This window comes from Cibotium barometz, chromosome 27 (assembly GCF_041138505.1).
Source record: "Cibotium barometz isolate CiBa-2024 chromosome 27, ASM4113850v1, whole genome shotgun sequence".
Lineage (NCBI taxonomy): Eukaryota > Viridiplantae > Streptophyta > Polypodiopsida > Cyatheales > Cibotiaceae > Cibotium > Cibotium barometz.
The window spans coordinates 45662034-45673392 of NC_141072.1; positions in this window are offsets into that span (position 1 = coordinate 45662034).

The window sequence follows — 11359 nt, forward strand, 5'->3', positions numbered from 1 at the left end:
AGATGCATGTTGCAAACTGGCAATTGAAAATGAAGATAATATGCTGGAATTGCCGCAACCGGAAGATGTCAACAGATCTTTGGCAACAACGACTTCGTGTGTTTTGAGTCACCAAGAGATTGGAACTTGGAGCAAGCGAATCGAAAACATGACTGCAATACTAGAGAAATTGAAGGTAAAGGAGGGAAGAGAGACATCTGGGCATGGGCATAACCATCTTTACCCCCACAGGGAATTGGTGTGGTGCTCTATGTGTAGATTGAATCACACTACCACCGAATGTCCGCAATTAAGAGCAAGGCCATTACTCTATTGTGCACACTGTGTAAAATTAGAGAACCATGACACTTCAATGTGCAGATATCCAAGGTTCCAAACTGTTGCACAGTTGCAGCACCTAGAGCTCCATTGGCTTTACCCACACCACCTAGACAAATCACTGCAATTGTAGGACAACCCAACTCTTCCTATTTACCTAGGGGGATGTTCTGGGTGTACAGGACACTTTACCTCTACCACCACCTGTTCTACCACCATAACCACCATAGATTAAGATCAACCAAGTATTGATTGAAGATTCATCTAAAGATATTGATATGGTGTGTGAAGTAGAACTTAGCGGAGAGTACTATGAAGAAGCTGCGGAGGTCACACCAGAATTCTATGTCCTGCATAATAACATGCCAGTACCTGTGTTTCAAACCATGGTATAGTGGAAGGGAAAGGATATGAACTCGAGCATTGGGAGAGGACCACTACAATGTTTTGGCTATGGAGGGCCGCATCGAATCGCTGAGTGCCCAAACAAGAATATTTGATCAAGGATTCTCCATCGCACAAGTGGTTCGGCTTCCACTTCGAATCAGGCCACCATCCAAACCATTAGTGTTGTGCAGCCTGGAAATATCACACCACTCAATGTCCTGACACGAGCCCAAGCCTAATTAGGAGACAAGGGGAAGAACCGAGCAGATGTGACTATTTCCAAAATTGGCCATAGGAGAAGGGTAAAAAAAGTGGGTAAGGGTGACAGAAGGGTCACAATCCAAGATGGATCCAAAGAAGATACGATTGACAACGGATCCACCCAATCAACGGAAGAAGGGATCAACCACAAGGGCCGGACCTAGAGGAGCAAAGGGAGCAACCATCAACTCCTAAAGGAGTCAGTGAATACCCCAATGCCGATGAGGAGATAAGAAAGCTCAAAGATGCCAGGGCCTTAATAGAAGAATGTCAATGGCTTCATGAAGCCAACTTAAGGGCTAACCGAGTCGTCAGGGACATAATGTATCCACGAAACGAGCCAACAAGGGAAAGGGAATTGGACATACCAATTCCAATTCCAGAAGAAACAGAAGAGGGATCTCAAGCAAACATAATGTCTAGAATGTTTGAGGAAAATGCGTTGGGTGAGTCCATACATTCCTTCCCTATGGATGAATCGAGACACACACCTAGGAAGAACCCTCAATCACCAGAGACACACACCTAGGGAGAACCCTCAATCACCAGAGAACCCAAAGACATAGGAAGTCTCGTCTCGTGGTTGTACTATCCATGCTTGTACAAATGCCATTAGGGCAACTGTTACGCAATTCACCAACCCTATGGACAAATATAAAGAAATGGGTAGAAGGTGGACTAAATCCAGCTAATACTATAGAGGAGATGCCGCCACCTTTGGCAGAAAGAGCCCTAAGACACACAAGGAAACCCAAGTCATTAATATACTAGTTAATCAAATGGGATGTTATTACATGAAAGTGACGACACAAATACTACAATCCCGATTCATCATGGTGGGTACTAGGCACTGGCTATCCTGGATGGCAGGAAGGGGGTTATCATCATCACAAAACGTTGCTGGGAGAACTGAGAAAAACCCGATCTAAAAAGGCGGATCTAATCGATCGTTAAAATGGCTAACGGAACATCTTTAAGGCCCATTGGGGACTTCTAGAGAATGTGAAACTCAAACTCTTTACGTTTCACTACCATCATATATTTGTGTGGTAATGGACTTCCTGCGCCAACCTGACTCATATGACATAATCTTGGGGAGACCCTTCATGAGGGAATCCAAATTGGTGCATGATTGGGCATTAGATCACGTGTATGTGCGTAGGGATTCGCAAATTTTAAAGATAGATCTGAGAACATGGAAAGCACATCCCATGGAAGGAAAATTGTTTGATAATGATTCGGTCACAATGGAGCGGACTGCATTTGTACAAATATGCTAAACCACAGTGGAAAATTCCAAGGAAGAAGAGGAAACGAAAATGGATGCATCACTTCCTCCTCCAGACTTCAGTGAAAACTGGATGCATGTGCTAGCTACCATAGATGTGATGCAACCCAGGGGGACCCACAGTATGTGGAATCTAGAACTATCCCCTACTACGACCTCTGTCTTGAAAAGATGCAGGGGAGAAGACAGCTTGAGCTCTTGCAAGCACACACACTCACAATACCCTAAAAGAGAACACACAAGGTGAGAGGCTGAAAATCTTCTTCTTCTTCACTCAACACTCAACACACCATATACTAAGATAAGAGTACACATATATGAAAAGGTACTCAACCAAATACATACTAGGGTTCTCTATAGTGTGAACCCAACTAAATGAGCTGGCGCTATAACTATGCCAGTCTCTAGAATGGTTGTCACACAACTTGTCATCTCACTGGCCGCATATCACCCATGATCTCACCAACCATGCCAGTGGTGTAAGTGTGGGGCCTATCCCCTAGGCGGGTCATCTCAGTGTCCACCGCCTCACTAGATGAGCTCCATATCTCAACACTCCCCCTCGAGCTCAACTACTCCATCTCATGTACACCAAGCGAAGCCCTGAATCTGCGGAGCTTCTCTGTACCCAACGCTTTGGTGAAGATGTCAGCGACCTGATCCTTTGTGCTGACATAAACAAGGTCAACGTTTTCTACCAAAACCTTCTCTCTGACAAAATGGTAGTGGACCTCTATATGCTTCATGCGAGCATGAAAAACTGGATTCCTGGCCAACTGTATACTGCTGATGTTGTCATAGAAAATGATAACTTGTCTATCCACTGATAGACCCAAATCTGCAAGTAGCTTTCTCAACCAAGCTACCTCACATGCTGCTATAGCAGCACCTCTGTACTGGATAAAGCAACCGTAGGCTGCTTCTTGCTGCTCCAAGTCACAGCAGCACTCCCCAAAGAAAACATGAAGCCACTAGTAGACTTCTGTCTGAGATATCTTCTATCTGAGATACTACCAGCCCAATCAGCATCTGTGTACCCATGTACACAGATCTCTGTCCCAGTTTCATAAAATAGTCCACAATGCAAAGTAGACCTCACACACCTAAGTATGCGTCTCAATGCATCCAAATGCGACTTTCGAGGAGCCTGCATAAACTGACTCACCAACCCAATAGCATAGCTGGCCTGGTGATCGTCATGTAGATCAAGCTTCCTACTATGCGCCTATACATAGTAGGATCCTCCAAAATCTCTCCTGAATCTGCACTCAACTTGCCATTCTGATCCAATGGCAAGCCTGTCATACCATACTTGGACAACATGTTCAAGCCATACTGTCTCTACAGTAATCCAATACCATGTGGTGACCTAATCACCTCAATGCCCAAGAAATATCTGAGCTCCCCCAGATCCTTCATCTCAAACTTCTGTCTAAGTAAGATCTTTACATCAAAGATCTCTGCATCATGGTCCCCCGTAATGATCAAGTCATCCACATAGATGACAACAAGCACAACCCCTCTATCACTGTGTCTCATATACAGCGAGAAATCTACATTGGCTACATGAAAGCCAATAGTGACAAGATATTTAGAAATCTTGTCAAACCATACTCTTGGTGCTTGTTTTAAGCCATACAAGGTTTTCTTCAACCTGCAAACATGCTCGGGGTGACTCACATCCTCATAACCAGGTGGCTGCAACATATACACCTCTTCCTGCAAATCCCCATGCAAGAATGCATTCTTTACATCCATCTGATGTAAAGACCATTGCTTTGACACAGCCACTGCTATCACAACTCTCACTGCTGTCATCTTGGCAACTGGGCTGAAAGTTTCCTCATAATCAATGCCATATGTCTGCGCATATCCTTTGGCTACCAATCTAGCCTTGTACCTGATTATGCTTCCATCAATGTTATGTTTTACTTTGTACACCCACTTGCATCCAATGGCTTTCTTACCTTGAGGCAATTGTACTAAATCACAAGTCTCATTTCCATATAGTGCATCCATCTCCTCATTCATAGCTTTCTCCCAACACACATTTCCAACAACCTCATCAATGCATGTGGGCTCTACAACCTGTATAACTTTTGCCATATATGCATCATGATGTGCCACATAACCATCATAGGTAAACCTCTGCATAGGATTCTTCACTCTCCCAGATCTTCGCAGCTTTGCATTCATGGCTTCCATAGCCTTCTTTACACCAGTTGTGTTCTCATAGCTGGTATCCCAAGCTCCTCATCAAGGCTCATCTCTGAGCCACTAGACTCTCCATCAACATGTGAATGCCCTGCAGAAATGTCAACCATACTAAGGGACTCAACCACTTTCTCTTTGCCTTTATGTGATGTACTAATCACATTTGCAGGATTGGTATTATGACACAGCCTGCCACTCTATGGTCTATCAACTGAACCACTAGATGAGAACTCTCCTGGTCCACTCATATCAAAGACTGTGATTGCTGACTTGCATTCTGTACAACCACATTTCCACTCACATCAGCCCCAACAGCTTCTTTTTCAGCAGCATACCAGCTGCTCATCTCATCAAAAACATCCCGGCTTACCCTCAACTCACGTGTAGCAGGGTTATAACACATGTATCCCTTTTGCTCAAGGGAATACCTAATAAACACACATTTTTTAGCTTTTGGATCTAGCTTAGTTCTCAGCTCATCTGGCACATGCACATATGCAATGCATCCCCAAAGACTTTTAGATGAGACAAATCAGGTTTTCTGCCAGTAAACCTCTCCTTTGGAGTTACATCATGTATGGCTGCAGTTGGAGTCCTGTTCATGATGTAAACTGCTGTAGAATCAGCCTCAGCGCAATAGCTATGTGGCATATTCTTCTCTCCCATCAATGCTCGTGCAATTTCAGCAATGTGCCTGTTTTTTTGCTCAGCAACTCCATTTTGCTGCGGAGTGTATCTGTATGTAAACTGTCTCCGAATACCATTCTTCTTCAAAAATTCAGAGAACTCATTGAAGAAGTACTCTCCCCCTCCATCTGACCTTAGGCACTTTACATATTTCCCTGTTTGCTTTTCAACCATAACTGTGAAATTCTGAAAATGAGTGAACACCTCACTCTTCTCCTTCATGAAGTATACCCACACTTTCCTTGTGTGGTCACATCAATAAATGTCACATAATACCTGCAGCCTTCCATAGGCATGGTCTTTGTAAGACCCCATACATCTGAATGCACAACATCTAGTGCATTTTTGCTCACATTTCTGTCACGTGGAAATACATGCTTTGTTTGCTTTCCAAATTGGCATGCTTCACATATTTTCTGCATACCTTCAACTTTAAACTTTGGTAGCCCTGTCACAATTCCTTTAGTCTGTATAGACTTCATTCTCTGCACATTCACATGTCCAATTCTTTTATGCCAAATGTCTGTGTCTGCAACAATTCCTGAACCATTTGCAAATATCGCAGCACTCACTTCAGGCATGTTTACATTCAATGTAAACATTTTGCCCACTATGTTGCCTTTTGCAACCAACCTGCATTTGTCTTTAAAGTCTTCAACATGACAACCATCAGGGCTAAACCGAACCTGCAAACCCTGCTCAATCATCTGGCCAACTGAAACCAGATTCTTTGTTATGTTCGGAACATGAAGTACATCTGCAAGGTACTTCACTTTGCCATCCTGCATAGACAATGGCACATCTCCAACATGGACAATTGGATGAGCAGTGTCATCCCCTGTTTCCACAAAACCTGGTCTTTCAAGGTTTTTCATCTCCTTGAACCACTCCCCATGACTTGTCATGTGGTTCGAAGATGCAGGGGAGAAGAGAGCTTGAGCTCTTGCAGGCACACACACACTCACAAAACCCTAAAAGAGAACACACAAGGTGAGAGGCTGAAAATCTTCTTCTTCTTCACTCAACACTCAACACTCATAACACTCAACACACCATATACTAAGATAAGAGTACACATATATGAAAAGGTACTCAACAACCAAATACATACTAGGGTTCTCTATAGTGTGAACCCAACTAAATGAGCTGGCACTATAACTATGCCAGTCTCTAGAATGGCTGTCACACAACCTGTCACCTCACTGGCCGCATATCACCCATGATCTCACCAACCATGCCAGTGGTGTAAGTGTGGGGCCTATCCCCCAGGCGGGTCATCAGTATCCACCGCCTCACTAGATGAGCTCGATATCTCAACATGTCTGTATGGTTAATTGTCAAACCATTAATGAAGAATCAGAAGGGGAGACCTCTAGCATAGAAGGGACCATAACTACCAGCACTCAATGCCTAAGAAGATGGCGAAAACAAAAACGATATATTGCCCAACAAACTGCCCTAACCCACGGATGCCCAATGGCTGAGATACCTTCAAGCCACTAAGGTACACGATGAGTTTTCCAAGAATTGGGATGAGGAGTTGAGTAAGATATCACTAGAAGGAAAACACAAGGAGACAGTCACCCTCCAAGAGACAGAAACACCTAAGATTACAAAAGTTGGGCGTCGAAAATGGAATAAAGCTTTGGCAGAAGCCAAACGTGAGGCTAGAAAAGTCATGGCTAAAATAAAAAGTGAGAATGAGGATAAACCAGACTTGCTCACAGTACTAGACTACTTTAAAACCTACACTATTAAAACGAACGAAAAGTGGTCCAACTAACAGTAACAACAAGGGTTAATGAGAATGGGCTATCCACATCATACAATGGCCCAACGGAGGTCAAGGAAGTTGATATTGCGGGACCAAGGGAGGAAGCCAGACCCGTATTCATTGTTGCAAGGACCTGACTTCGGCGAAAGAAGAGGAGCTCGTTTCCCTCCTTAAGGAATTTAAGGACTGCTTCGCCTAGAATTACAAGGAGATGAAGAGTGTACCACCTGAGGTAGTGCAGCATACCATTCCAATCATGAAAGGATCAAGGCCAACCGGCAAAACCCAAACCAGATGAATCCTAAGTATGCGGCGATTGTAAAGGAGAAAATAGACAAGTTCATTTGCTGCTACGGATTTCATCTATGAAATCGAGCACAAGAATTGGTTGTCACCAATCGTAATAGTGCCAAAAAAGAATGGAAAACTTAGGGTATGTGTCGATCTTAAAAAGGTCAACGTAGCGACTAGGAAAGATCATTACCCATTATCCTATACGGAACAAGTTTTAGAGAGAGTGGCTGGTGAAGAAGCTTAGAGCTTCTTGGATGGATTCTCCGGCTATAATCAGGTGTCCATAGCACCAGAAGACCAGTATAAGACAGCTTTCAATACAATGTGGGAGACATTTGCATACAAAGTCATGCCCTTTGGTCTCACCAATGTCCCAGCAACATTTCAACGCTTGATGTGCATTGCCTTCAAAGACTACTTGCAGAAGTGGTTGGAGGTATTCATTGATGATCTGCGTGCACACTCTCGATGGGCAGACGATCTGGCTTGCTTAAGGAAGGTGTTCAAGCGATGTCGATTATATCGTATATGATGGGGAGAAACAGTTAGGGTTTCACTTGTGTGGGAGACATACACAGAGAAGAACAAGGGAGAGAGAGAGAGAGAGAGAGAGAGTTGTGGGGATAAGTCAACTCATCAAGTGAGTGTGTGACTCCCCTATCACACATGTATATTGCACTAGTACACATAGTGCACTTAGTACATTAAAAGTACTAAGTGTACTATGTACTATAACTTATGGGCTTGTACACACTATAAGGGTGGGCATAACGCCTTTACCCCAACAACCTCCCACTTAAAGGCAAAGTGCCCTTAAGTAAAGGAAAAGAAAAAATCAGCATGTACATGATAATATACAAGGCCATATCAAGGCTGAAACTGGCCTCATCCAATGCCCATCAAGTGTCTGCAATGAGCAAACCGCTCCGGAGGCAAACTCTTTGTCAACAGATCAGCCGGGTTGTCATCCGTGTGAATCTTAACAAGCTGAATTTGCTTGTTCTCTATCACCTCTCTGATGAAGTGATACTTCACATCCACATGCTTCGTCTTTGCATGAAAAATAGGGTTCTTTGCCAACTGAATGGCACTCTGACTGTCACAATGCAACAATGGAATATCCCCTGTATAGCCCAAATCAACTACTAACCGAGATAGCCATAATGCCTCCTTGCAAGCCTCTGTGGCTGCAATATACTCGGCCTCTGTAGTAGATAAGGCTGTGCACTTCTGCATCCTGGATATCCATGACACAGCACCTCCTGTGAATGTAAATACATAACCGGTAGTAGACTTCCGGTTATCTGGATGACCGGCATAATCCGAATCCGTGTAACCATGCACTAATGCATCCTGTTTGCCAAAGCAAATGCACAAATCCTGTGTGCCCTTCAGGTATCTCATGACACCTTTCACTGCTTCCCAATGCTTCTTGCCAGGGTTGGCCATGTATCTAGAAACCAATCCCACTGCAAATGCAATGTCCGGCCTAGTAGCAACCATGGCATACATGAGACTGCCACAAGCTGAAGCATACGGAATCTTGGCCATATCAGCCTTGTCTCTATCTGACTGTGGGCTGTCCATAGCACTGAGTTTCACATATGGAGGCAAAGGAGTACTAGTCTTCTTCCCCCCGTCCATATTGAACCTCTGCAAGACTTTGCCAATGTATTCCTTCTGAGACAAATACAACACATGCTGATTTCTGTCCCGAAGTATCCGCATACCCAAAATGTGATTTGCATCACCCAAATCCTTCATATCAAAGGTTTGATGCAGCCTCTGCTTCAAGGCATCCATCTCTTTACGAGATTTCCCGGCAATCAACATATCATCAACATACAAGATGAGGATCAATAGACTGCCATCCAAAGCTTTCTTGGTGTACAAGCAGTGATCTATGTCACTTCTCCTGAATTTTTGTGATTTCATGAATGTATCAAATTTATGATACCATTCTCTTGGTGCCTGTTTGAGCCCATAAAGACTCTTTTTCAGCTTGCATACAAGCTTCTCCTTTCCACTCACTGCATAACCCTCTGGCTGCTGCATATATATCTCCTCATGGAGATCACCGTGAAGAAAAGCAGTCTTCACATCCATCTGAATCAAGTCCAGATCATCATGCGCAACCAAAGCCAACACAGCTCTAAGTGTGGTCATTTTGACCACTGGAGAGAAGATCTCATCAAAGTCCACACCATATTCCTGCTTGAAGCCCTTAGCCACTAACCTGGCTTTGTATCTTGGCTTTGCATCTGGTGCAACTTTGAGCCTGTAAACCCACTTGCATGGCAAAACCTTCTTGCCTGCAGGCAAATGCACCAACTTCCAAGTTCCATTTTTATGCAGAGAATCCATCTCTGACTTCATGGCACGCTCCCATAGAGCTTTGTCTGCCCTCTGTAAAGCCTCCTTATAACATGAGGGCTCCCCACAGTCAGTAAGCATCAAGTAGTCAACCCCTGGAACAAACCTGTCAGGGGCTCTGGAGGGTCTAGTGGACCTCCGTACCCAATGACCATCATTTGCAGGTTGCTGTCCAGCCTGCATATCACCTATTGGTGGCTCCTGTTCCATGCCATAAGGCTGAAAAATCATGCCCGGTATCTCCTCCAACTGTGGTATATCCATAGGGATATCTTCTGCCATATCTGGCTGTCCATTTGGACCATTTTCAGCACCATTTAAGGGCTGGTTTTCCTGCTGTAATGGCTGATTTACAGCCCTTGGTTGTTGTCCATGATGTCCATCATCATCAAAGATGACTCTGCCAGGCTCCTGTTGCCTTGCAGGCTCCTTATAAATGCATGTTTCATCAAAAATGACATCATTGCTGCGTATGATCTTTCTATTCATGGGATCCCAAAGTCTATACCCCATTTCACCTCTGTCACCATATCCTAGGAATATGCATTTGTGAGACTTAGGATCAAGTTTGGTGCGCATTTCCCTGCGTATGTGCACGTACGCAACGCAACCAAACACTCTCAAGTGCTTGTATGACGGAGGCTTCCCTGTCCATACTTCCTCTGGCACTTTCCCACCAAGCCTCGTGTTAGGTGACCTGTTTATAAGGTGAACAGCTGTCATAACAGCTTCAGCCCAAAAACCATGAGGTAACGCAGCATGTGACAACATAGAATGGACCTTCTCCTGAATGGTCCTGTTCATCCTCTCTGCTGTCCCGTTTTGTGGAGGATCATAAGGAGTAGAGAGCTCCCTCTTGATGCCTTTAGCATCACAAAAGTCCTGAAACTGTTTGGACATATACTCTCCACCATTGTCGGAACACAAAGCCTTCAGTGTTTTGCCAGTTTGATTCTCAACATGAGCAACAAACTTCTGAAACACTGAGAATGTATCACTCTTCAAACGAAGAGGATGAACCCACACCTTGCGTGTGGCATCATCAATAAAAGACACATTTTGCCCCTCCCAAAGAAAGTTGAGGCATCTCACATACATCTGTATGCACAAGCTCTAACTGAGCATCTTTCTGTCCAATAGCTTTCTTGTGGGGGCACTGTAGTTGCCTACCATATATACAATGCTCACAAAATTGAAAACTTGAAAACTTTAGAGAAGGCAAGTAACCCAAATGAGACAATTGCTCCATTCCCTTGACACTCATGTGTCCCAACCGGCTATGCCACATAGAGATTTCCGGCAGCTCAGTTGCATTTACATTAGCATGGTGACAAACACCTGCATGCATAAAGTAAAGAGTGTCCACCTTAGAGCCTCTGGCAACAACCAGTGAGCCCTTACTAATTTTCCACTTTCCACTACCAAATGTGGTAACATAATCAGCATCATCAAGCTGTCCAGTAGAAAGCAAATTCTTCTTGATCTCAGGCACATGCCTGACATCATGAAGCATAAGCTGTGAGCCATCTGAAAACACAAGCCTCACATCACCTCTGCCAAGAATCTTGCATGCATGGTTATCACCCAAATAAACCACTCCTTCATTGCCAGCAGTGTACCTGACAAACAAGTCTCTGCAACCTGTGACATGAAAGGAGGCACCTGAATCAATGATCCATGAGTGCATACCATGACCACCTGTAAGAAGTGAATGGGCATCAAGTGAAGAAGTAAATAGGACCTCATCCTCACTGCCACCTGCA